General features: G+C 37.5%; 1 long non-coding RNA gene across 3 annotated transcripts in view; it reads left to right on the plus strand.

The window, feature by feature from the left end:
* Positions 1-26,787, plus strand: part of LOC146398587 (uncharacterized) — a 151,356-nt gene that overhangs the window by 63,997 nt on the left and 60,572 nt on the right. For 2 of the 3 annotated variants that reach the window (XR_014819533.1, XR_014819535.1), the window contains 2 exons: positions 1,579-1,626; positions 5,774-5,917. This is a non-coding gene — a long non-coding RNA (uncharacterized LOC146398587). Of the gene's footprint in view, positions 1-1,578; positions 1,627-5,773; positions 5,943-26,787 lie in introns of those variants that run through there. The other variant, XR_014819537.1, reaches the window with a different exon arrangement.

The raw sequence follows: 26,787 nt of genomic DNA on the forward strand, positions 1-26,787 counted from the left end.
GTGGGTTACACAAACCAAACCTCTGACCCTTGAACCAAGTTAGAAAACCATGTAAATGGTGAGTTTTATTTTTTAAGATAAAAAATACATAAAAGTTTGTTAAACTCACTTCTGGGATGCTGGCATTCTACTCTAGAGGCAGTTGCACCGAGCAGCTGTTGACTTCAAGGTGTGAGGGAAATGCACCTTGGAAGGAGAATTGTGTTTACAAGTGTCCAGTGGTTTCTGCACAGCCTCAGGATGTGCAGTACTTGTAGCACATGTGACTTGAGATACATTCCTCATGGCAGCATAGTGTGATTCATAGGGTCTTAGTTCATTTCTTAGGTATGTTTAAATCTAAATCATAGCTGGGAGTTCTCTGGTTGCTCATTGGGTTAAGGATCTGGCGTTATCACCTCTATGGCACAAGTTCGATCCCTGACTTGAGAAATTTCATATGCTGCAGGTATGGTCAAAAAAAAAAATCTAATTCTCAATTATTTAATCCATGATATAAGTTAAATACTATGATATTTTGGTGACATAATAAATCAAGTAAATCTGATGAGCTAGGCTTAGAAACTACCCAATACCAGAATTATCCTGATTGTCACAAAAATGTAACTTAGCTCCTTCTGCTTTTCCCTCCTGGCTCTGCTTCAGCCACACAGACCCCCTTGTTGAACCTTGACTCAGGGGGCACACTAGGGCCTTAGATCCTCTGCACCAGCTCCCCCTCTTTCTGGACTGCACTCACTCAAATATCTATCCCAGCGGCTGCCTCCCACACCTGCTTCCTATCTCTTTTCAAGTGTTAGCTTCTCAGGGAGGCCTATTCTCCTCATCTTGATTTACATGGCGATACCCCCCCCCCCCATTCCCAGAGAGCCATACCCACTCTCCTTCTATTTCCCATGGCATTTATCAGCTTCTAATATCCTCTCTGTATTCGTTTTTTTATTATGTTTGTTACTCTCTGCCTTTGTTTTGCTTACCAATGCATCTAGTGTCTAGAATGACACCTGGTACATAGCAGGCAATAGGTAGATATTTATGAAATGAATGAGTGAGTGAAGGTTGAAATCTTGTCCTGATGGAACTGGGGCGGGGAATGGAGAGGGCATCCCTCACAGACCTTGACATCATCTCTCTCCTCCATTCCTGCATATACCCAGGACACTGTTGGCAGTTTGGGCTGGATAAAGCTGTTGCATAGTGTCAAGCATACTGCCCACTGAAAGAATTCATTTCCTCCTGAAAGCCCTTATCTGCTCTGCATTTCAAATTCATATTCTTCCTACCAGCATACTTTTAATTTTATCTCTAGTAATAATAATAATGAAAAATATTGGAAAGCATTTACCCACTACCTACTCTGGTGTCCCTGACAAAGCCTCACTCCCTTGAAGCTGGTTGGATGTGGGATGTGCATAGTCTCTTTTCACCAGCCCAAAATACATTTGCAAATTTCTAAATCATTATCCTTGGTAAATTAGATCTTGACTGAATACAAGATGTAAATTACAACAGAAAAACAGGTCACTTTGGTTTTGTGAGTTGTTTAGTGTCTATTAACAATTTCTTTTTTTTCTTTAGAAGTATTAAAGTTAAAGACATGAAGGAAAGAAGAGGAAAGTATAAGAGGTAATAGGAGAGACCTTCTTTCTCTTTGTATCAAGATTTTAGCTCTTGGTGTTTGAATCTAGTGCCTCCAATACAAAGTCAATTAATGTCCTAAAACATTGGTCAAGGGTCTTCTGGCTCATAATTCAGATTTTAGATATGCAGTCCATGGAAGTTTAATTTTTGATCGATATATCTAGTATCATTAGATTGACACTGCATACATCTTAGACTAAATTGCGAAGTTACTTTCATTTATAGCAAAAGTGAAATGTATTAATTTTGACTTTGCTCATTTGTAGTGTTTTTTAATTCTATGAGGAGCTAGAATTTACCTAATGATTACTTACATAGAAATAATTTACTAATTTAAAATGCAAGTCAGAATTCAAGTAAATATTTAAAACATTTGTGTAAAAATTATTTTCAAATACCCTTTTGAAATTTTTTTCAAAATTTAAAATAATTAAATTTTTGAAAATTAAATTTTCAAAATTTAAAATATTTGCGTAAAAATTATTTTGGAATAGTCTTTGGAATTAGTAATTTATATTTCCATCTATAGGAGAAAAAAAGTATGTCTTATCTTGCAGTTCCCATTGTGGCTCAGTTGGTTAAGAACCTGACTAGTGTCCATCAGGATGCGGGTTTTATCCCTGGCCTGGCTCAGTGGTTTAAGGATCTGGTGTTGCTGCAAGCTGCAGCATAGGTCACAAATGTGATGTGGCTCAGATGTGGCATTGCTGTGGCTATGGTGTAGTCCAGGAGCTGCAGCTCTGATTCAACCCCTAGCCTGGGAACTTCTATATGCCACTGGCGTGGCCCTAAAAAAGAAAAGAAAAAAAAAGAATCTGAATATAGAAAGGATGTTTTAACAGATAATATTTGAAGGAATTAAATAATTCATGTGCTTAGAAAATTAACTATTTAGTAAAGAAGCTTCCCAAAGAGGATCTTACTTGAAAATACTTCGTTAACCTCGTTTTACTATTATCTGAATCTGAAAGTGATAAAAATGCTTATCTTTAAACATAACCCTGAATTCAAAGCAGCATGCTTAGCTACCTAAAATGTTCATAACCTCTAGCTTAATAATTACACTTTTGGCATTCAACTCTGGGAATGTATCAATAAAAACTTAATGTAATTTAAAATAGCACATTTCATGTAACTTAAAATGACAAACTGTGGGAGATAGTTATGTAGCCAGCAAGAGCTGTTGATAAAACATTACACGGATATTAAAGGTGATAAAGCATTTTATAACATGAAAAAAATCCTATAATACCAAATTTTAGAAGTTCTATTCTTAAATCACATAAAGTATAAATGCAACCAGGCCAAATGCATTTTGTGTAGAAAAATTATTGGAAAGAAATATTACTCAGTGTTATCTATGATTGTGTTGTGGGTGCTATAGTTATGAGATTTCTTTTCTTCTCATATTTTCCCCTAAATTCTTCTATTATAGTGTATTTTCCAAATTTACCATCATCTCTTGCCTGGACCATTGCAACAGGCCCTAACCGATCTCCCCACTTTCACAATTGCATGTCTCTTTCATTATCTATATATTAGCCAGACAAAGCCTAATTAAGCTGGATCTTTTAAAAGATAAATTGGCTCTGTATTTTAAATAAAATTTAAAATCTTTAGTGAGTTGGCAGTAATTTCATCTGCTACATAGTCCCTATATTTATTTGGTACAAATTTAAAGGCATTTCCCATTTATTCCTGGGGGGAGAAAACTTACACCTTATTTATGCTCTTCAGTTCACTAAATTCCACCTAAATCACTGCCTGTGAGTCATATTTCACAGTCCCAGCTTACCCAACTTGATAATTTCATCAACTTTTACCAATAGAACATATTTCACATTCCACCCATATAAATATAGGTACAAATAAGACAAATCGCCTAAAAATGCTGCTAGTAATATCCACTGAAGTAAGGGAATATGGGAATAAATGATTGACAAGATGAAGTCACATATTGAGCAGTTTTTCCCTTTATTAATTATATAGGAAGAGAGTACTTTATGTGGAGAAACTCCTAATTATTTAAAAGCGATTGAATCAATCTCTCTAGGGAAGGAGAACTGTGTGCATTAACATTTATTGAGTTCCTGTCCATGGTAGATAATTAATATTTGTTAATCTCACTTAAGTCTGGAAGTGCTAGTAAATACCTGACCCAAGGAAAACAAAGATTGCCAAATAGCAGTCTGTAATAAAGCTGAATCTTCTGCTTAGTTCCAGTTCAGTGGGTCTCCTTGGGTAGAAATTAAAGGCCTAAATCAGTATCATCTAATTAGAAAAATAATGCAGGCCACACAGATAATTTTAAATTTCTAGTAGCTACATTAAAAAAGTGAAAATGGGGAATTCCCACTGTGGTGCAGGAGAAACAAATCCAGCTAGTATCCATGAGGATGAGGGATCAATCCCTGGCCTCACTCAGTGGGTCAGGGATCTTGTTGCCATGAGCTGTGGTATAGGCTGAAGACACAGCTAGGATCCCACATTGCTATGGCTGTGGCGTAGGCCAGCAGCTGCAACTCCCATTTGACCCCTAGCCTGGGAGTCTCCATGTGCTGTGGCTGCAGCAGTAAAAAGCCAAAACAAACAAAGAAAAAAGTGAAAATGAAACAAGCAAAATTAATGTTAATAATATATTTGAATTAACCCATTATGTGTAAAATATCATTATTTTAGTATATAACCAATATACAAATTATTGAGATATTTTCCTCTTTTTTGGTACTAAGTCTTCATATTCCACTGTGTGTCTTATACTTAGAACCATCTCAGTTTGAACTGGCCCATTTCAGGTGTTCAAGAGCCATCGATGGCCAGTCGCCACTACATCTGACAGCACAGAGCTCTAACAAGGCAGAGAAGAGAACAATGAATTTCAGTTCTCTAGATGGCTCATAAGGCAACTTGTATATGTTTCTCTGGAATTAGCTGTCTTTAGTTTTTGAGACATTAAAATTGGGAAGCCTGGATTCAAACAGTCTGGAATGGATTATCCAAGATACCAGCCAGCCAAAGGTCAAATCAGTGTGGATGTACTTGGTCAAACAGTTGAAACTTGGCAAGGTTTCTTTCCGCCATCCAAACAAGTCTGTAGTCCACCACAGATAAGAACAGTAGTTTCTTCAATTGTGTTATCAGCAACCCACTTTGATCTTCAGTTAGGATGACCACAGAACTGATTATTCAAACAGGGATACTTTTGAGAGAGAAAGGAGGGGTTTTTTGTTTTTGTTTTTGTTTTTGTCTTTTTGCTATTTCTTGGGCCACTCCCGCGGCCCGGCCTACGCAAGAGCCACAGCAACGCAGGATCCGAGCTGCGTCTGCAACCTACACCACAGCTCACGGCAACGCTGGATCGTTAACCCACTGAGCAAGGGCAGAGATCAAACCTGCATCCTCATGGATGCTAGTCAGATTCGTTTCCATCACGCCATGACAGGAACTCCGAAAGGAGGTATTCTTAATAATTACCCTGGGGCAACAGGCTTAATATGAGACTGTCTCTGCTAGAAAGTCAGGACACATGGTCACTCTACCTTTAGTCAGCATTCCCAAAAGAACTTGGATTACCGCCCATAGGCACATCTATCTCCAGGATGTATGTAACTCAATGAAGAGGAGCCAATTCCCACAGGAGCCCTAAACTCCTCCTATAGAATGTAGGTCTCATCTGAAGAGCCAGCATCATAAAGGGTCTTTTGCTCCCATGTCTAATAACATTACTTTGATGCAATTTGAAAGCTTCCTGTTTTGCAATTTTCCACTCTGGGTCATGCTTAAATTGGAGGTTTAATGAGAAATGGCTGTTGTCAGCTAAATGAAGCTTCTTCTTGGCAAGGCCTTTCAAGAAAACTAGAAGACCAGTAAACAAAGCTGTGTATTTGTGTGGTCAGGAGATGTCTTTTTTGGGGGGGGTGGGGGAACCTTCCCTTTTAAAATTTCTTTTGATCCTGTATATAAAAAGAAGTAGAAAAACAGCAGCGACAGCCCAGGGAAATGTTTCATGGGAAGTAACAGATGGCTCAAAGCCACCTTCACTTCTGTGTGAGAGGGAGAGTGCCTGTAGGCCTGGAAAATTGAAGGTTTGAAAACTAATTTTGTTTGACTCTTTAATCCATTTCAAACATAGGCTCCAAAATGGAAGATTAAAGGATTTCACTTTTGCTGCTGAGGACATTCAGCTTAGAAAGGTGAAAGATAACAGAAGTAGGATGACTTCGGGATAGAACAATAGGAGGTTGAGCAGGAGGAACTTGCCTTTACCAGACCCAAGGTAATTGGATAAAATTCTCAAATTAGGATTTTGCTGTTATTGTTTCTGTTATTCATGTTAAGACTGGAATATTTTACAAAACTGGAAGACTCTGGGTTACCCTACCAGTTTTTATTATACATAGAAACTACAGATCAAATTATTCAAAACAAAAAGTCATAAAGTAAGATTTGGAGGTTGGGTAACATGAGCATTCCAGCAAAGGTGATGAAAAGCACAAAGAACTCAAGCCCATTCATTCCTTCATTCATCCAGTATTTATTGAGCACCTACTATGTGGCAGGCAGTGTCCTATTTCAGGTTCTGGGATCAGCTGTGCACAATGTAATATACGTCACAACAGTAAGATGTTGACAATAAAGAAACAAACAAATAAGATAATTTCAGAGAAATCTGAGAATGTGAAGAAATCTGAAATGGGGGAAAGAATAAGTAGGATGGAATAAAGGTACTTTAAATAATGTAGTCAGGGGAGACTTCCCTGAGGAGGTGGTATTTAACCTGAAATGTGAAGTGGTAAACAGAAGCCTTCCAGGTGGCAGGAATAGGGTATGCAGAGATTGTTTGACCTACTATGTGCCAGGCATTATTTCAGGTACTAGAAATACAATGGGAACAAATGAGGCAAAATTCTTGCCCTCTTAGAGCTCATATTTTAGTCGGGGGTGGAAAAATGAATAAGAGCTAAATAGAAAAACTTAGCTGGGAAGTGCTAGATATAAAAATTAATCAGAGAAGGTGATAGACCATGGCTCAGGGAAGGCTTCATTGGGAAGGTGACATTGAACAAGGGCCTGGGAGGCGAGGGAATAAGTCAGGCAAATTTATGGCAGAAGACAAGAGCTCTAGACTAGGGTTCCAGTGCAAAGGCCTGAGGCAAGAATATGTGTAGCTTATTTGAGTAACATCAAGGAGGCCAGTGTGGCCAGAGTTTATCTAGGAAAAGAACAAGAGCAATGGACACTTACTAGTTAATATTAGAAGGTGATGGGTGCCTCAAAGGTGAAGAGTCTATCCCAGAACCATACCTCCTACTCAGAGAAGCTCTTTTTCTGATAGTGGACAGCCTATGTCTAGCTCCAGCAGATAAAGCTCACTCCAGGTAATGTTCTTTTGCTTTTGGATTTTTCCTCTTCTACCTCAAATTCCACAGTTCTTCCCAGATATTGTAAATACCAGAATTTAAATGTATTCATAAGCAGTTTGCTTCAACATTTTCTCGCTTGACTCATTTATTTGTAAGGAAAGATTACTGGCCAATGCTGTAAGACTCCAGGATTTCATCAATTATTACTGTGTTGTTTAATCTCCAGTTTTTTTTAGGGGAACTTCCAGTTATCTATTTGTTGGTTTCTACTTTAATTCGTTGTGGGCAGAGAACATACTTTGTACGACAAACTATTTTACACATGAGGAGATTTGTTTTATGAGACTCATGGTCTCAGTGGTTGTTCTGTATACACTTGAAAAGAATATGTTTTCTGTTGTTGGTTGGAGCTTCTTCAGATGTCAGTTCTATCACTTGGATGATGGTGTTGTTCAATCTTACCTATTTTCAAAGATTTTCTATCAGGTTTTTTCTATAATTAGTGTGAGAAATACGTTGAAATATTCAACTGATATAATTGTGAGTATGTTTACTTCTCTTTTGACTTCTACTGGCTCTTTCCTTATATATTTGAAACTATTACACAGACATACACATTGATAATTTATATGTTCTCTTGATCAGTATGTTAATCATTATGATATACACTATTTTATTCCTGATAATATTCTTTGAAATGAATTTTATCCAATGTTGATATAATTGGGCTTTTCTTTCTTGTCCAATTTAACAAGCTCTGCCTTTCAATTACAGCATTTAAACAATTTAAATTTAATGTAATTTTTTACGTGGTTGGGTTTGAATCTGCCATCTTGATATTTGATTTCTCATTTTCAATTGCTTCTTTGTTTTCATTTACTCTTTTCCTATTATCTTTTGCAGTGAATACTTTTTATGACTCCATGTTATCTCCACTATTGCCTTGTTAACTATATCTCCTTTTTCTTTTTTCTAACTTTTTATCAGTTGTCCTTGGGGTTACAACACTCATTTATAAATTATCACTGTCTAGCTTTAAATCAGAGTACTACCTAGTGTATAGCATAAAAAAACCTTACAACGAAGTACTTTTCCTTCCTGACATTTGTCTTATTGTTGTGATGCTTTTTTCTTCTACGTATTATAAACATCACAATACACTGCTATTATTAGTAGTGATAATTAATAATTGCTATTAATATTCACTTCTCTTAAATAGACTAAAAATGAAAAAATATATTTTATATTTACCTGCATATTATCCATTTCTGATACTCTTCATTCTTTAATGTAGATTGAAATTTTTAAAATAATATTTTTCTTAAACTTTTCTTTGTTAGAGTGTAGATCTGCTGGCAATTAATTCTCTCAACTTTTCCTTATTAAAAAAGTCTCTATTTCCCATTTATTCTGAAAGATATTTTTCCTGGGTGTAGAATTCTAATTAGATAGATTTTTTTTTCCTTTTGGAGTTTTACTCCCTTGTCTACTGGCTTACATAGATACTGAAAAGAAGCCTGCTATAATTCTTCAATTTGTTCTTCTGTATTTAATTTGTCATTTTCCTCTTTTAGCGTGTAAAATTTCTTTTTATTATTGATATTCTTAAATTTAATTACAGTATGCCTTTGTGTGATTTTGTTATATTTATCTGATAGTCATCAAGCTTCTTTGTTTTTATCAAATTGTTTCTTTATTTCTCATCACTCATAATTTTTAAATAGTCAAGTATTTTATTATTTAACTCAGTGACTTGTTATTTACCATTTAGAGATTATAATATGCACAGTAAACTGATTATTGTCTATAATAAAATCAGTAATTTTTTTGTCTTTTTTTTTTTTTTTTTAAGGGCTGCACTTGCAGCATATGGAAGTTCCTAGGCCAGGGGTCAAATCAGAGTTACAGCTGCCAGTCTTCACCACAGCCACAGTAACTTGGGATCCGAGCTGCATCTGAGACCTACACTATAGCTCACAGCATGCCGGATCCTTAACCCAGTGAGCGAGGCCAGGGGTTGAACCTGCATCCTTGTGGTTACTAGTCAGGTTCATTACCACTGAGCCACAATGGAAACTCCTCAAATTAGTATTTTTAACACTTCCCAGGCAATGCAAAGACTTAACTTTGTGCAAATATTTAATTTCATTTACCTTTACTGCCTTCAGTGTTGTCGTTGTCATATATTTTAGTTCTGCATATGTTTTAAACCCCAGAAGATATTATCCTTATGTTATTATTTTATTATGTTATTGCTTTGGAAAGTCAACATATTTACTCATGTATTTACCTTTTCCAGTATTCTTCCCACTTTTACATATTTTTTATGTTTCACATTTAAAATAATTCTTCTACTTCCTAAAGAATTATATTAAATAATATTAATTTGTAGTTTTACTGGTACTTAATGGTATAAGATTTCAAAATCTTCACTGAAGAATATTTTCACTCAATAAATAATTTTACGTTGATGTTATTTAATTTTAGAATTTTATAAGTGTGACCCCCCCATTGTCTTTTGACTCCTGTTATTTCTGTTGAGAAGTAGTCAATGTATAATTGTTACTTTGAAAGTAATGAATCTTTTTTCCAGCTGTTTTTAAATAGCTTTTGTTTTTGTTTTTAGTTTACAGCAATTTGACTGTATTGTGTCTGGGGTGGGTTTTTTCCTTTTTGTATTTAATCTTTTTTGGTGTCTCAGAGCTTCTTGAGTGTGGGTTGTTATGTTTCATTAGGTTTTGGAAATTATCAGTCATTAGCTCTTCAGATATTACTCCTGTTCTATTTCTATTTCTATAAATCCAATCACAAGTATTAGGTCTTTTTAAAAAAACTATTATTTCATATACCCTTATAGTCTTTCTGTATTTTTTCATCCTCTTTTCTTTCTGTGGTTCAATTTGAATTTTCCTTCACTTACCCATCTTCTATTCGCTATTCCTCTCTTCTGCTCTAATTTTATGTTAAACTCATTTATTGAGTTTTTAATCTACAATACTGTATTTTTCATTTGTAAAATTTCTATTGGATTCCTTTATTTAAGGAAACTAGTTTCCTGTTCTCATTTCCTATCATCTATTTTCTCAAAAATATTGACTACAGTTAATTTTAGGTTCTTTTTTTTTTTTTTTAACCAATAACTGGGTTGCCTGTGCATCCATTTCTATTATTTTCTTTCTGTCCCTTGATTTTCAGTCTTTTGGTCCTGTCTCCAGGCATACCAGTAATTTTCAATTGAATAATGGGTATTGCTTATGAAAAATTATAGAGTTTTTGTCATATAATCTACTTCCATAAAAGATTTATTTTTTATTTCTGGCAGGCAGAAAAACGCCATGTAACCTTGATCAAATGGGGGACTGGGAGAAATCAGGTTGAATCAGGTCCCCTGTTTTTGCGAGGACTTGCCTAGTTCTAGTTTGTATTTCTTCATGGGTTTCAACTGAAATAATAGAATGTTTACCATCATCACTTCTCATTTTATTTTTATTTTATTTATTTATTTTTGGCTTTTTAGGGCCTTACCTGCTACATAAGGAGGTTTCCAGGCTAGGGGTCGAATCAGAGCTACAGCTGCCAGCCTACGTCACAGCCAGCAATGTAGGATCCGAGCCACATTTGCCACCTACTGCACAGCTCACAGCATCACCAGATCCTTAACCCATTGAGCAAGGCCAGGGATCGAACCCGAAACCTCATGGTTCCTTGTCAGATTCAGATTCGTTTCTGCTGCGCCACGGTCGGAACTCTGGTCACCTCTCATTCTTGATTGGGATTTGAATTCCAATTTGTGTCCTCCAAGTACCGTGATACCAACAAAAGCTTGCTAGGCTTTTAAACCTCTTTTTTGCATTGTTGTGCTTGTCTCCTAATCTTTTCATCCTGAACAGTTTAGCAATGGTAAAATGTCTCAAAGGGAAAAGCAGCAGAATGTCTCATTGTAGTTTCTTTCTTTCCAGACTCTTTGTCCCTAACTCCTTTCCTCCTTGATTGTTCTCTAATGACTTCAAGTTGCTACATTTTAGTATTTGTCCAACTTTCATTGATGTTATCAGAGAGGGAGTTGATTTGATAAAGTATTCTATGATTCTTAAAAATGTAGATGAATTAACTTCTATATCATTCTGATGAAAAGATTATTTAAATATCAAAGAAGCATTTTTATTTCTTCTGCCAGGTACAATAACAACCTGAAGTTAGGACACCAGTTCCTTAACAACTACATTTTTAATACGTGACTATACTGTAGTCATGCTGGAAATCAAGTGATAGGAGGAAAGAAATAAACTGTGAGATCATATCACCAGCAAGATGTTAGTTGAAACCAAAGGGACAGGCACTGGGAAACAAGTTCCACAATGTCAGTGTGGGTGTCTAAGAGGAAGAGAACCATTAATAGCTCACTTATTTTTAGAAAATATGTGGGCTATTATTTCATCCTAAAATATGATCATTTATCTAGTAGCACTGTGATCTTTAGTGTAATTTGATAAAAGGAGATGTGATTGAGAGGCAGGTGATAGTAATCATTTGCTGCTGAAGTTTTGAAAATAAGGTGTCAGAATTGAGTAGCCCTTTTTCCATAGCTATTGAAGAGTCACAGACACAGCAGTTATATGAGAGACAACACAACACGGTAGCATTGGTGGAATAGTGCTGTTCTGTGTGCAATTTAGAAGAGTGGTTCTGTGAAGTGAGTAAATAAGGGAATGAGTGGACAAACACAACCTCTAGACTCTTTACTTGAGTTATCAACCTACAGCAAACCACTAACTTGCCATTGCACAACAAAGATACTAAACCGCTAGCAAGGGATGCTGTAATTCACCAAGCAGATGATACAAGAGTGTGTACGGAAGAAACAGAGGAAGAGTGGAGGAGTGAAAAGTGGTCTTGGAGTCGTAGTAACTAGGGTTCAAATTCCCAGGTTCTGTCACTTCTTAACCATATGATCTTAGTCACGTTGCCAGAGTCTCTTCTTCTTCATTTGTAAAATGAGGATAATAATACCTACCTTGCAATGGTGTTGCACAGGTTAGAAATTTCCTAGCAAAATGATAGACATAAATAAGGTCTCAATAAATAATTGGTATTCTTGTTGTCTCTTTCTAAAAACCTCCAGGATAATAATGTATGTCTAGTTACTTGTTGTTCTGTAATCATTTACATGGTAGACAATTTGTCTTAGAGATTTTTTCAGAATGAACTTTCAATTTTTATATTAGAGGAGTCATGTGAAATCAGCAAAGGGTGTGAAAATGATTTCATTAAAAGAATTCTAACAGTCATCCCAAGAGCTATTAGTAATTTCTCATAGGGAAATGAGACAATTAAACATTATAAGGTTGAGAAAAAAGGAAATCAAATGGAGTGTGGCCTTTATAATTATGATTTGTATTCCGTTTATTATTTGAATGCAGTGAGACTTCAATGTAGGCTTAGTTCTTTGTCGCCATGATTAGAAACACAAAATTAATTTGTGACACAATGACCTGGACACAGATCAGCAGGCTCTTTCTGATACCACAACTTTAATGATTATTCATAAAAAAGAACCTCTACTGTATTGACCTCACCACCACTGTCATTCACCTCCTTCATGGCCTCATCTTATCTCACTGAGTCTAGAAGCCACAACTCATAATTAGAATCACTCTGTCCCCTACTTGATGTCCTTGTCACTCCCTTTCCATTTTGAAGGTCTAGCAAAATGCCAACTTTCTCACCATCACCCAATTTCTCTTTATAAAAAATTCAAGTTTTCTATGCTGGCTTTCCACACTCTTTCTACCCATTCACTCTTAACCCTACCCAGTCAGGCTGTTGTACACACTACATCTCTCAAATTGTTTTTATTAAAGGCACCAAATCCAGTACATAGTCACTTCCACATCTTCATCTTACCTTGCGGCATTTGATGCAGGTGATAATTCCCTACATCAAAAGAAAGAAAAAAAACTTCTTTGGAGTTCCCATTGTGGTGCAGTGGGTTAAGAACCTGACTGCAATTGTTCAGGTCACTGTGGAGGTGTGGGTTCAATCCCTGGCCTGGTGCAGTGGGTTAAAGATTCTGATGTTGCTGCAGGTATGGCATAGGTCTCCGCTATGGCTCAGATTCAGTCCCTGGCCTGAGAATTTCCATATGCCGTGTGTGTGGCCAAAAAAAATTTTTTTAATTTTAAAAGACTTTATTTCATAAAGCAGTTTTAGGTTCACAGAAAAGTTGCATAAAAGGTAGAGTTCCCATTTATTCACTCTCCTTTCTCCAGTTTACCCTATTATTAACCCTTTGCATTAGTGTGATACATTTGTTGCAATCGATGAACCAATATTAATATATTATTATTAACTAAAATCTGTACATTAGGGCTCAATCTTTATGTTGTACATGTCTGTGGATTTTGCAAACATGCAATGACTTATATCTACCATTGCAGTATCATGCCTCATAGTTTCATTGCCATAAAAATCCCCTGTGTTCCACCTACTCATCCCTCTCTTTTCCTCCCCAACCCCTGGAAACCACTAGAGTGTTTTAATTTTATGCAACTAGTTAACTAGACTCTTCCTAGGACAGACATGAGAAAGCCTACACTTAAGCTTTCTGCTACTCCTGACACACTGCCTTGATATTTAATGGTCTTGCTTTTCAAAGCTATTAAGGGACTGCAGCACATTTCTTGGGTTAAAAAAAGAAAAGAAAAGAAAAAAAAACACGTCACCTAATAATGCTCTGTCTTGTACTCCTTGCAGAAAATTGCTTGGTTCCTAATTATCACCCAGCTGTGGTCTTTGAGGCTGCCGTCTGAAAGCTGTGATTAATGTGGGGGCTCGTTGGGAAATAGTTTCTCACACAGATTCATTTCCTCTTTCTAGGATTCTTCCCACTCCCACTCCCCCCCGCCCCCCCCCCCCCGTCTTCATTTTCTAACAGGTCTGAGTTATTGAGATTTCTAAATCTGTTTCTATACCATGCCACTTTAAGAAAATGGCCACAAGCAAATTGATTTTTCCCATCAGTCATGGGGGAAAGCTGGGTTTGAAAGTTTCCTAAATGGCAGATGCTCTAATATTGGTCCTGGGGGTGGGGTAAGGAATGTGTAGAGCTACCGAGGGCTGGGTGTCTTTCTGCAGGGATGGGGTCAGCGGGACTGCTAGGCGGATGACTTGTCTTCCTTGGTACGGAGAGGCTCTCTATCCCATTTGCTCCCTGACTACCTGGGAAGGTGGCTGAAATGTGTCAGGAGGGAGTGAAGCCTTGTGGTCTTCAGCTTCACCCCTGGGGGATTGCTCCCTCCTGTATTTATATGACCACTGGTATTGGATCCTTTATTTCCTTGGCCTTCAACAATACTCTGCCCTTGGAGAAACTCACCAGTTACAAAATCACAGCTATTGCTAAATGTAGGGAAGTCTTCTTAGCTCTAGGGAAGAAAATGTATGTGAGAGGAAACTAATTGTGTTCATTGTATAAATCAGGGTCCTGAAATTGTCCCCGATGGCTTGTCATTTCCCAAGCACCCAGTTCGTTCACACATGTTTCCTATGTGCTCATCCCAATGTCAGTGTTACCTTTTCTTTCTTTTTCCCTCTTACCCTCTGTGATGTCTTCTCTGTGGCCTCTGGGGTGAGTTAGTCACGAGTTCAATCTTCCCATAGTTCTCTATACATAATTTTAATGTAACACATTTTACTACTCTGCTACATGACAGATTCTTTCTTAAAGGCAAGAAGTTCTTCTAAAATTCCATAATTGGAATTCCCTGGTGGCTCATCAGGTTAAGGATCTGGCATTGTCATTTCTGTGGCACGGGTTCGATCCCTGGCCTGGGAACTTCCTCATTCCATGGTCACAGCCAAATATATATAAAGTTTATATATATAAAGTTCCATAATCCATAGTTAAGTGCCCAAGAACCTGTTGATCTAAGCCTGAACTTAGATCTTTTAAACACAGCAGGAGTCCTGGCTGAGTGGGAGCTGTTGACCCCACGGCCAGCATATCTGGAGGAGTGGTGGGACCAGCCACTACAAGCTGTTTTCAAAAAGACTGAGAATCTCTGGGGAAAGAATTAGTACCACAGGACTGGTTCCTGGAAAGACTAATCTCTCCTGCCTCCAGGCCTCTACACATGCTTTGCACATGTCCTGCCTGAAACTCTCCTCTCACCTCTTTACTCAACTTATTTCATTTATATATCAAAGCCAAGTTGAAATATTAGTTCTTTAGGAAACCTTTGCTCTAGCCACCCAGACTGTCATCCCCTCTCCGTTCTTCCCTCCCAGATTTCTGCATCAATACCTACATCATGTTAGTGACCTGTTCAATGTCTATTCTATTTTCTTGTAAATTTCACAAGGCCAAGACCATCTCTGTTTTGTTTCTAGCTTTGCCCCCAGAATCTGGCCCAATTCCAATGCACAGTAAAGACTCAAAAATATTGTTAAATAAACAGATGAGAGTATATCAATGCCTAGTCAGTGCTCCACTTCAGTAACTCATACACACATCAAACAGTATAAGTGGCAAACTTTCACTTTCCCCTCTGAAGTCTGTTCATCTTTCTCATCTTAGTAAATGTGGCAGCATTCATCCAGTTGCTCAAGCCAGAACCATGGTAGTTGATCTTGACTTGACTCTTCTCCTTTACCACACCTCTATATTGACTCTGCAATTTTTTTCCTATTCCAAAGGATATCTTCCATATTCTTATAACCGTCTTTAGTGTCATTGACCTTTAAGCCACCATCATCTCTCACTTGGTTGACTGCACCTTACCTCCTGACTGCTCTCCTTACTAGCTCTCTTGTTCCCCTCTAATTGCTAATTAGACTCTAACTTACTGTTAATTCCTCACATAGTCAAGATGATCTTTCCAACATGTAAAAGATTATTCCATTGCTCCACTTGTTAATGGCTACCCCAGTACAACCCACAAACCCAGACGCAGCCTGACTGCTCCTTACTGCTGCAGTCCCAGCTCTTGCCATTCTGCCTGTCTCTGTCTCTGTCTCTCTCCTAGTGGCACTCACTCCAGGTTTATCTTAGGTCTTCAACTATATCATGTTTCTTCCTTCCTTTTGGCCTTTGCTATTCCCTTTTCCTGGAAACATCTTAACTCAACTCCTTAAAGGGTTGTTTTCTTCAGTCCTTTGGCTCTCAGTCTAAATGCCCTTTCCTGAATGAAGCCACCTCCTGATAGTCCACTTGTGTTCCTCGTAACAACACCTTGACTACTTTGTTCTTGGCACTTCTTGTAGATGATTGTCCACCTGTTAACTTGTTTGCTTATTGACTGTCAGTCTGCACACGAGAACCTAAGCTCCATGATGCTTTTTTAGTACATAACTGTACACCATGAGCCTGCTTTAGTGCTCAGTAAATAATAGATGTTCACTAAACATTTGTGGACTGAAAGACTAGGCAATGACTGAGCAAAGCTCAAGGACACCAGGGTGGAGGCAGAGTGGCAGGGTGGCTTTGGGTCAGTAGAGTCTGTCACAACTAGCTGCAGCGGCCCAGACATTGGTTCCCTTGGTCACCGTGAGCCTCAGTGTGGACCTTGGGAACAATTGGCCTCTCTGGTGGGTGGTGAAGGCCAGGCTCTCCTGTCAGGCACAGCAGAGGCAAATGCAGCACCGTGGAAGTCTGGGCACACTGGGTCCCATGACAGCCAAGAAGGTTAAAGTTGGTTGAACTCTCAGGAGATGCCATGGGGAAGAATTAGGGTCTTACTAAGACCCTCAAAGGAAGAATTTGAGAGGGCTGAAGATTCTACAGAGTGTGTGAGACTGGAGTTAGAAAAATGCCATTTTTTGAGAGTTGTGGACATGTGGGTTAACTGCCTAAGTCTCTTAAGCCTCCTCTCTCAATTGATAACTTATGCGGGGTTTGATGTCTATCTTCCAGACATTTAGAGTAGGCAATATTAATAATCACTTGCATCAATAGTGGTGGAAGATGGACTCAGGGAGTTAAACAAAAGCTCAGTCCCACTGGTGGTAGTGGTTGCAATTTTATGAAGTCACTTTGGAAGTACATTAAAAAGCAGACACAAAAGAACTTTGAGCCGTGTTCCAGCTGTTGTAGAAACCCTTCAGGTATTTATGTCAATGAGTACATTAACAGTCTTAATAGGTCACAGGTGGCTGCATTTTATTTTTTTAAAGCACTCTTACAAGGCGATCCAGTTTAAGTATACATTTGGGCCAAATCCTCCTCCTTTGTGGCTCTACAGGGACATGAATTCATTAGTGAAAAGGCATAGAGTTCTTTAAAAGGAAGAATTGTCTACCAGTTAGTGAATTGGCCTAAAATATTAGGAACTCCATATCCTGTTTCCACTCTGTTCAGTCTCAAATTATTTCCTTCAGTGGGGGCTGCTTTTCCTCAGGGCTGATATTTCTTGTTGTCCTCCCCACTGTGAGTTCTGGGCGAAGAAAATGAGATCACAGAAACCCAACATGGACTGGTCTTGCCCAGTATCCAGCCTCTCCAGGCGTCTTCTCCCTCCATAGCTGAGACTACTCAAGGCCAGTTTCAGGCTCATCCTTCCCAGGTTTAAACAGCAGCAAGATTTTGTGCAGAACACACTCTGCACAAAGTTACGTGTGCCTCCAGTCTAGCTCTGACCTTGCACACAGGCCCTTCTGTCTTAGCACTGAGAGCTAGTCTTCACCTGAGGGGCAGGTTCTAAGAATCCAGTTTCTCTCTTGTCCCTGGTGTCTGAGTTCCTGCATTGAAAATCATTGAAAAATGTTCTCTATTTTTAAAAGTTTTTCCTTCTTTAAAACATTTTATAGTGGTAAAATATACCTAACATAAAATCTACCATTTTAAACGTTTTCCAACACACAGTATGTTCACATTGTAAATTTATTCACACTGTCTTGCACCCATCACTGCTATCTGCCTCCAGAACTTTTTCATCCTCCCATGAAATTCTATACCCATGAAACACTAACTCCCTGACCCCCCAAGCCCCTGGTGACCCTTCTTCCATGTACTGGCCTTTGTTTCTTGCACAAGCCTTGCCTTGCCCTTGCCTGCACACCCCTTTGTTCCCAAGCCACAAGGACAAGACAGGGACTAGAGTCATTTTTGAACTTTGACATAGGAGGTGAAGCCCTGCTACCTGCTAACCATTTTTTCCTTTTTCTGCCTGTCTGGACTTCTGAGTGTCACTTCATGCCTCAGTCTTCGTGGCCTTCTTCTGCCTGTCTCTCATAACTTCCCCATCTCTTGCTTTGAGTTCCTACTGCACAAGACAGCCTTCCTGCTTACAGTGCCTCTCCCGCATACCTGTGGCTTATTTCCATACCCTCTGAGGCAGCATTCTCTCTGCTAGACCACACTTCTCAGCACCTGGAATCTCGGGTGGACTCTTCTCCCTGCTGCCCCATTCTAAGTCTTTGTTCCTCCAAAGATGCTCTTCCCCAGACTACCTGGCAGCCCCTGGAGGCAAGGGAACATTGCTCTTCAGTGCCTGGTCACATAGAGACAAAGCCACTGGCTCTCAGTCTCCCCAGGAGCATGTAGACTCCAATTCAGAGTTATGAGCAAAAGGCAATGAAAATTGACAGAGCAGCATGCGAGGAAAATAGTACCCTGGCAACACAGATGTGTTTTAATGGACCAGAGTGACCCAATGTGAAATCTCATTTGACGTATTGATTTAAAAGACTGACTTTAAAAGTCATCAGTTCCCTTTCCTGAGATCCTCCACCCCCCATGGAACACATGACTCTCCTCCCCAATAACCCCAACATGGAGAGACACGAAATACATCTCGTATCTGAACAGGTTAGATTGTGAAAACCTAAGCTGCCATCCTAAAGAAAAGCTTGCTCTTCTAATGTGTAGTATTATTATTCTCTTCTATCAAAGACTGATTCAGCTAAATAATTTTCTTCTATACCATTTTAATTATAAGTATTTTTAGAGGTCAGTGAAATATTACTGTGAAATTGAAAATAATGACCCAATTCCTCATCTCCCTCAATAGCAGTGATGCATATTCAGACTTTTCTCCTGAGAAGAGAGATGAGGTAGAATTAGATGTTCATAATAACTCTGTGAATTCTCAAGTACTTCATTTTTCAGTGAGTTTTTTAAAATAGTACAGAGGGCCTATTTAAAATAGCATTTGGTCATCTCTGACAGTCTAATGCTCTTTGTCATGTGTCACGCTCGGTCAAGACCAAGACCAAACAGGGACAGGGACCAGGATCTCAGCATAAGGCAAGTGAATGAGGAGTTTAGAGCTGAATTTTCAGCTGTAAGAGGAATAAGATCTGAGGATCTAATGTAAAAGATGGTGACTTATATTCTATACTGTATAATTGGCCTTTGCTCAGAGAGTAAAACTTGTGTTACCACCAAAAAAGAGAAATACCAAAACGTTTTTTAAAAGAAAGCTGAATTATAGTGTGGAAGCATAATCAAGCGAGGCAGAGTCACTGCTCACCAGCTGAGCTCAAATGAGTGACCTAAAGGTCTAATCAGACTCATACAAGAAGAGACAATGAAAGCCCTGGGGGGACAAGCTGAAAGAAGAAACTAAATGACTGGAATAGGGACTTGATGCTCCGAAGCACTTTGAGGTTTGTTTGTACCCCTGCCCACTTAGAAGGCCAAAGCCTACCTGTGGTGCACTCACTTGTTCAGGGTGCCTGGTGTTTTATAACGTGTGCCAAAGAGCAGAACAAAGGCTTTCTCAGAACACACTTAGTTATGGTGGAGCATGATAATTGTGAGAAAAAATAATGTATATATGTATGTGTGACTGGGTCACCGTGCTATACAGTAGAAAATTGACTGAACACTGTAAACCAGCTGTAATGGAAAAAAATAAAAATCATTAAAATTTAAAAAGACCACTTAGTTATAGAAAGGGTAGTAGATGTTCATTTGCAAGACCAGCATTTAAATTCCAATTGCACTACTTTTTAAATGCATATTTGGTGCAAATCATTTACTATACCTGAATCTTTTTCTTCCTTTAAATAATGACAAAACTAATTTCATAAATGAGGCATCAAATGAGTTAAGGGGGCTTTGAGCATTGGAAAGCATTCTCCAGTTATTAAAGCTAGAGTTTCCTAAAAGAAATATCTTGCAGGCATCAAATGAGTTAAGGGGGCTTAGAGCATTGGAAAGCATTCTCCAGTTATTAAAGCTAGAGTTTCCTAAAAGAAATATCTTGCAGGCTCTTCAAAGAAAAATCCAGCCATTTGTTCCATAGGAGATGTCAGCTGCGTACAGAAAACAAAGTGGAGAGAGTTTGTATTTCCCTGTTCAAGTTCTGTTCAAGGGTTCCATGTCATGTTTTCTCAGCTGTTAATGATGGAAATTTCTGCCAAATATGTAATAATGATTATTCTAACTCTGAACCTTTCCTAACTGCCACTTAAGCTCTAAGCCAACACAGAGCCAAATGGAACACATTTTTCTGGAATTTATCTGTGTGATATCCCAGTTAATTTTATCCCAGACATTTCTGTATAGATCTTTCCTGATCTGTCTTGTAATATCCCAGAAAAGAGGATAATTTTCTTTTTCAAAAATAACCTTTATTTTTTTTGGACAATTTTAGATTTACCAAAAACTTGGGAAGATGGTTCAGATGGTTGCATATACCCCACATCCAGTTTCCTGTTAAGATATTCGTATGGTATATTTGCTGTAATTAATGGGCCAATGTTGAAACATTGTTTAGTTCTAATATGCATGTATGGTAGTTTCAGGATCCTTAGCCCATATTCCTCATGGAAACAACTTTACCAACTAGAGTACAGTGCTTATGTGCAGGTTCTTTTGCCTTCATGTCTTACAGGCCCCACTCGTTTCCCATATTCCTTAGGTCAGCACCTTTTCTCCCTACCTCCCTTGGTGAGGTTGTTTCATACACTGTGATGCAGTTACATTTCTTGTCAGAGTTTTCATTCTTTGCTGGTATCCCCTGACATTATAAATGATTTCTTTATTTGCTTTTTTCTTTCTTTTGCTTTTTAGGGCTGCACCCACGGCATGTAGAAGTTCCTGGGCTAGGGGTTGCATCAGAGCTACAGCTGCTGGCCTACACCGCAGCCAGAGCCACAGCAATGCCAGATCCGAGCCGCTTCTTCGACCTACACCACAGCTCACAGCAACGCTGGATCCTTAACTGACTGAGTGAGGCCAGGGGTTGAACCTGCAACCTCATGGTTACTGGTCAGATTCATTTCCGCTGAGCCACAACGGGAACTCAATAAATGATTTCTTAAAAATAATTTAAACTGAGTTTCACTCTTAGTGCTGTGAAGTTCAGTGGCTTTGGACAAAATGCATAGTGCTGTGTATCCACACTTCCAGTGTCATACAGAATAGTTTCACCACTTTGAAATATCCTTCGTGTTTCACATCTTCAACACTGCCCCCACCATGGCCTGAACTCTCAGCAACCACTGATTGTTTTACTATCTCTATAACTTTGCCTCATCCAGAATGTTATATACATAGCTGGAATTGTATTGTACATAGATCTTACAGATGGGCTCATTTTACATAGCTGTATGCATTTAAGATGTGTTTATGTCTTTTTGTGTCTTGATAATACACTTCCTATTATAGCTGAATAATATTCCATCGTATGATTGTACTATACTTTGTTTATCCATTTACCTCTTAAAGAGTATCTTGGCTGCTTCCACTTTCTAGTGATTCTGAAAAAAAATGCTATAAACATTTGGAAACAGTCCAGTTTCAGCACATTTGTATTGAACTATTTTTAGTTAATCCTTGCTCTCAACCTAGATCCAGGCAGCTTTGCCTTTTAGAAATTCTGTAAGGAGTTCCCACTGTAGCACAATGGGATTGCCAGTATCTCTGGAGCACGGGGAAACAGGTTCAATCCCAGCCCGGCACAGTGGGTTCAGGATCCAGCATTACTGCAGCTATGGTGCAGGTCATAACGGTTGCTGGGATCTGATCCCTGGCCCAGGAATTCCATGTGCCATGGGGCAGCCAAAAAAGAAAAAAAATTATTAAATATGTAATCATTTTAGGCTAATGCATCTGGCCTCTGTCATTTAGCATTTTGTTTATGAGGTTTGTCTATGTTGTTGCATGTATCAGTAATCCGTTCCTTCTAATTGCTGTGTAATATTTCATTACAAGGATTTACCACATTTTGTTTTTGAATCTGTCAATTGAGGTACATTGCCACTTAGGGGCTATTGTGAGTAATGCTATTATGACCATTCACATACAAGTTTTGTGTAGCTGTATGTTCTCATTTCTCTTGGGTAAATATCTAGGAGTGGATTTTGCTGGTCTGTTTGATATATTTATATTTAACTTTGAAAAAAAACCCTATTGAACTATTTCCCAAAGTGGTTATACCATTTAACTTCTGTCAGTGTATGAGGGTTCCAGTTCCTCCACATCCTCACCAACACTTAGAATTTTTAGTCTTTTTTTCTTTCTTTCTTTCTTTCTTTCTTTTTTTTTTCTTTTTTTTTTTTTTTTGTCTTTTTAGGGCCGCACCCACAGCATATGGAGGTTCCCAGGCTAGGGATTGAATCGGAGCTGTAGCTGCCGACCTAGGCTTCAGCCACAGCACCATGGGATCTGAGCCACATCTGCGACCTACACCACAGCTCATAGCAACCCCAAATCCTTAATCCACTGAGTGAGGCTAGGGATTGAACCTGCCTCCTCATGGATACTAGTCAGATTCCTTTCCACTGAGCCATGATGGGAACTTCCTTAGTCTTTTTTAATTAAACCGCTCTAGTGGGCATGTAGGGGTATCTTATGGTTTTAAGTTGCATTCCTTGATGACTGGTGACATTGAACATATTTTCATGTGTTTATTAGCCATTTGTATACCTTCTTTAGAGAAATATCTATTCAAATCATTTCTCATTTTGAATTTGGTTGTTTGTCTTGTTGAATTTCAAAAGTTATTTATTGATATGAAAGTTTTTATCAGGTATATTTTGAAAATATTTTCTCAGCCTCTTTTCATTTTCTTAGTAGTACCCTGTGAAGACCAAAGGTTGTGATTTTGCTGAAGTCCAGTTTATCAAAATTTTAATAGAAGTGCTTTTCATGTTATATCTAAAAATATTTACCAACCTAAGATCACAAAGATTTTTCTCCTGTGTTCTCTTCTAGATAATGTTAAAGTTTCAGCTCTTACATGCAAGTCTGCCATCAATTTAAAGCTAATTTTTTTTTCAAATAGATACCCAATTGTTTCAGCTCCATTTATTGAAAAGACTTTTTCCCTATCGAATTACTCTGGCATATTTGTTGGAAATAAATTGACCATATATATGTGGGCTTATTTCTTAACTCTTCTGCACCATTAATCTTTATATCTGTCATTATGCCGACATCACACTGCCCTGCCTACTATTACTACTGCTGGGCTCTGAAATCAGGCAGTGTAAGTCCTTCAACTCTGTTCCTCTTTCTCAAAACAGTTTTGACTATTCTATGTCCTTTGCACTTACATATACTTCCTAGGATCAACTAATTGAATCTAATAAAAAAGAGGCAGCTGGAATTTGACAAGGATTGTTTGGAATCTCTAGATCAACACGTGGAAAATTGATATCTTAATATCAAGTTTTACAATCCATGAACATGATATATTTTTCACTTATTTAGGTCTTCTTTAATTTCTTCCAGAAATATAATTTTAATGTAGAGTTCTTATTTTTTAATTATAAATTATTCCTAAGTCCTTTGTTTTTTTATATTATTGTGAATGGAATTCTTTTATTAGTTACATTTTTTAGATTATTTGTTGCTAGTATATAGGAATACATTTCTGTTTGTATATTTATCTAGTATCCTGTGACCTGGTTAAATTCTTATCATTAGTTCTGGGAGTCTTTCCCTTAGATTCCTTAGGGTTTTCTATACACAACATCATCTGTATATAAAACATTTTACACTTTCCTTTCTAATCCATAAACAATAAGTTTTTTCCTTGACTCACTTGACTGGGTAGAGCCACCAATATACAGTGAATTTCCCCAGTCTGAGGGAGAGAGAATTTAGTCTTTCACACTAAGTATGGTATCAGCTGCAGGTTTTTTTAGATGCTTTTTGTTAAAGTAAAGTTCTTTTTTCCTTCTTGTTTGTTGGGAGTTGTTTGTTTGTTTGTTTGTTTTAACGTGAATGAATTTTCTCCAGTTCTTTTCCTACATTTATTAAACTGTTTGTATGGGTTTTCCCCACTATCCTCTTAATATTGTGCATTACATCAATTGAGTTTTGAACTTCAGACTGCTCTTGCAAATCCCAGTTTTTCATCATTTATAATCCTTTTTTTACATTGATGAATTTGATTTGTTGATGTTTTGCTAAGGATTCATATCTGTATTTGTGAGGGTTATTGTTCCATAGTTTTATTTATTTTCTTTTCTTATGATACCTGTCTTGCTTTGATATCAAGGTAGTACTGGCCTCATTAAACAGGTAGAAAAGTATTCCCTCCTCTGTTTTCTGAGTGTGTATAGAATTGGTATTATTTCTCCTTCAAAGAAATGACTTGATAGATTTTACCAGGAAAGAAATTTGGACCTCAGCTTTTCTGTGTGGAAAGAGTTTTAATTACTAATTCAGTTTCTTTACTTGATATAGATCTATCCAGATTTATTTCAAGTCAGTTTTAATAACTTGTGTCTTTCTAGAAATTTTTCCATTTCATTTAAATTGCCTAATATTTTAGAACAAAGTTATTCATAATATTCCCTTATAACTTTTTAATTTCTTCATGGTCTGTGTTAATGTGTCTCTTTTATTCCTGATTTTGGTATTTATGTATAATTCCTTCTTTCCTTGACCAAGCTAGTAAAGATTTATCAATTTTGTTGATGCTTTCAAAGAACCAAAATTTAGTGTAATTGAAATTCTCTCTCTCTTTTTTTTTTTTTTTTTTTTTTTTTTTTTTGCTGTTTTCTAATTTACTGATGCTTATTCAGATCATTATTATTTCTTTCTACTCCTTTGGGGTTTGATTTGCATTTCTTTACCTAGCTTCTTATGATGAAAACTTAGATTAGTGGTTCTAGCTTTTTTTCCTTTTTGGTATGAGTATTTATCTCTGTAATTTCCCTCTAAGCACTATTTTACCTGTATCTTACAAATTTTGACATTTTTTCTCATTTTTAATTACTTATCAATATTTTCTAATTTCTCTTTTGACTCGAGTTATTTAAAATATGTGATTTAATTTTCAAATATTTTATGGTTTCTCAAATTCCTTTTGGGGATTGGATTTTAATCTAGTTTCATTGTAGTCAGAGAACTACTTTGTGTAATTTTAATCCTATTAAATGTATTATTATTTGTTTTATGGTTTTATCATAAGATCTATATAGGAAATTTTCCATATGCACTTGAAAAGAATGTGCAGTCTGCTCTTGGTGGTCGAATGCATTATATATATCAACCAGGCCAGTTTGACTGATACTGTTCAAATCTTTCGTATTGATCTTCTTTCTAGTGCTGTCAGTTATTGAGAGAGGAATTATTTAAATCTCCAGCTACAATTGTTGACTTGTGTATTGCTGCTATCATCTTGTCAGTTTTTGCGCCATACATTTTGGAACAAGCTCTGTTGTAAGGAGCATGTACATTTATTATTGTATATCTTCCTGTTATATGTTCCTGCTTCCCTTTTATCATTACTGAATGTCCCTCTTTTTCCCTAAAAATACTCTTTGTTTTAAAATCTATTTTTCTGATATTAGTGCAACCATTCCAGCATTCTTATGGTATCCTCTTTAGAGGACAGTATCTCTCTCTAAAAAATGTCTCTCATGGAGTTCCCGTCGTGGCGCAGTGGTTAACGAATCCGACTAGGAACCATGAGGTTGCGGGTTCGATCCCTGCCCTTGCTCAGTGGGTTAACGATCCGGCGTTGCCGTGAGCTGTGGTGTAGGTTGCAGACGCGGCTCGGATCCTGCGTTGCTGTGGCTCTGGCGTAGGCCGGTGGCTACAGCTCCAATTCGACCCCTAGCCTGGGAACCTCCATATGCCGCGGGAGCGGCCCAAGAAATAGCAACAATAACAACAACAACAACAACAAAAAAGACAAAAGACAAAAAAAAAAAAAAAAAAAAAGTCTCTCATATCATAAACGTGCTATAATTCACTTTCAATGTCTCCATTGTTAGATATTTTTGTTAAGCCTTGTTTTATAGATAGTTTCCCTCCAATAAGAAATTCATTTGGTTACCATTCCTCAAGAAAGAAATGTTGCCAGTTCATTTCCATAGTTACCTGGACATTGTTTTTAACCTTGGGAAATTACAAATTAATGAAAATAAAAATCATTTTTAGGTGAACTGTACTATATGCTTTAAGTGTATCCAATCCTATGTGTCTATGCTGAGGGGCACTATTCCTTTGGGATATAAATCAGTATCCATTATCTATCGCTCCTTAAAACTTTCTAGGAAAATAATCAAAACTGATGTTGAAATTACAGAAAGAATTGGCAAATAGACTGATGGTTGTAAAATCCTTGTGTGAGTAACTATAGAATGATATAGGGAAGACAAAAGGAATTTTAATATGAATGAAAATCGCTATATAGATATAGGTACAGCCTCTCTCTTTTATGCCCAAATAGCAGTTACCTCTTCAGCACTTAGCAATAACCCACATAAGTGAATCCAGATTTTATGGTATCACCAAAGAATTCAGAAAATATTTGCCCTTTTGTATTCCATGCCAATAAAAAGAAACACAAAGAAAAGACTGAACTTAAAATTTAGCAGA

Source organism: Sus scrofa, chromosome 11 (assembly GCF_054392235.1).
Source record: "Sus scrofa isolate SSC_HxYL_T2T_F1_AM1 chromosome 11, Sscrofa_HxYL_maternal_Yorkshire_Landrace_v2.0, whole genome shotgun sequence".
In the NCBI taxonomy this organism is placed as follows: Eukaryota; Metazoa; Chordata; class Mammalia; order Artiodactyla; family Suidae; genus Sus; species Sus scrofa.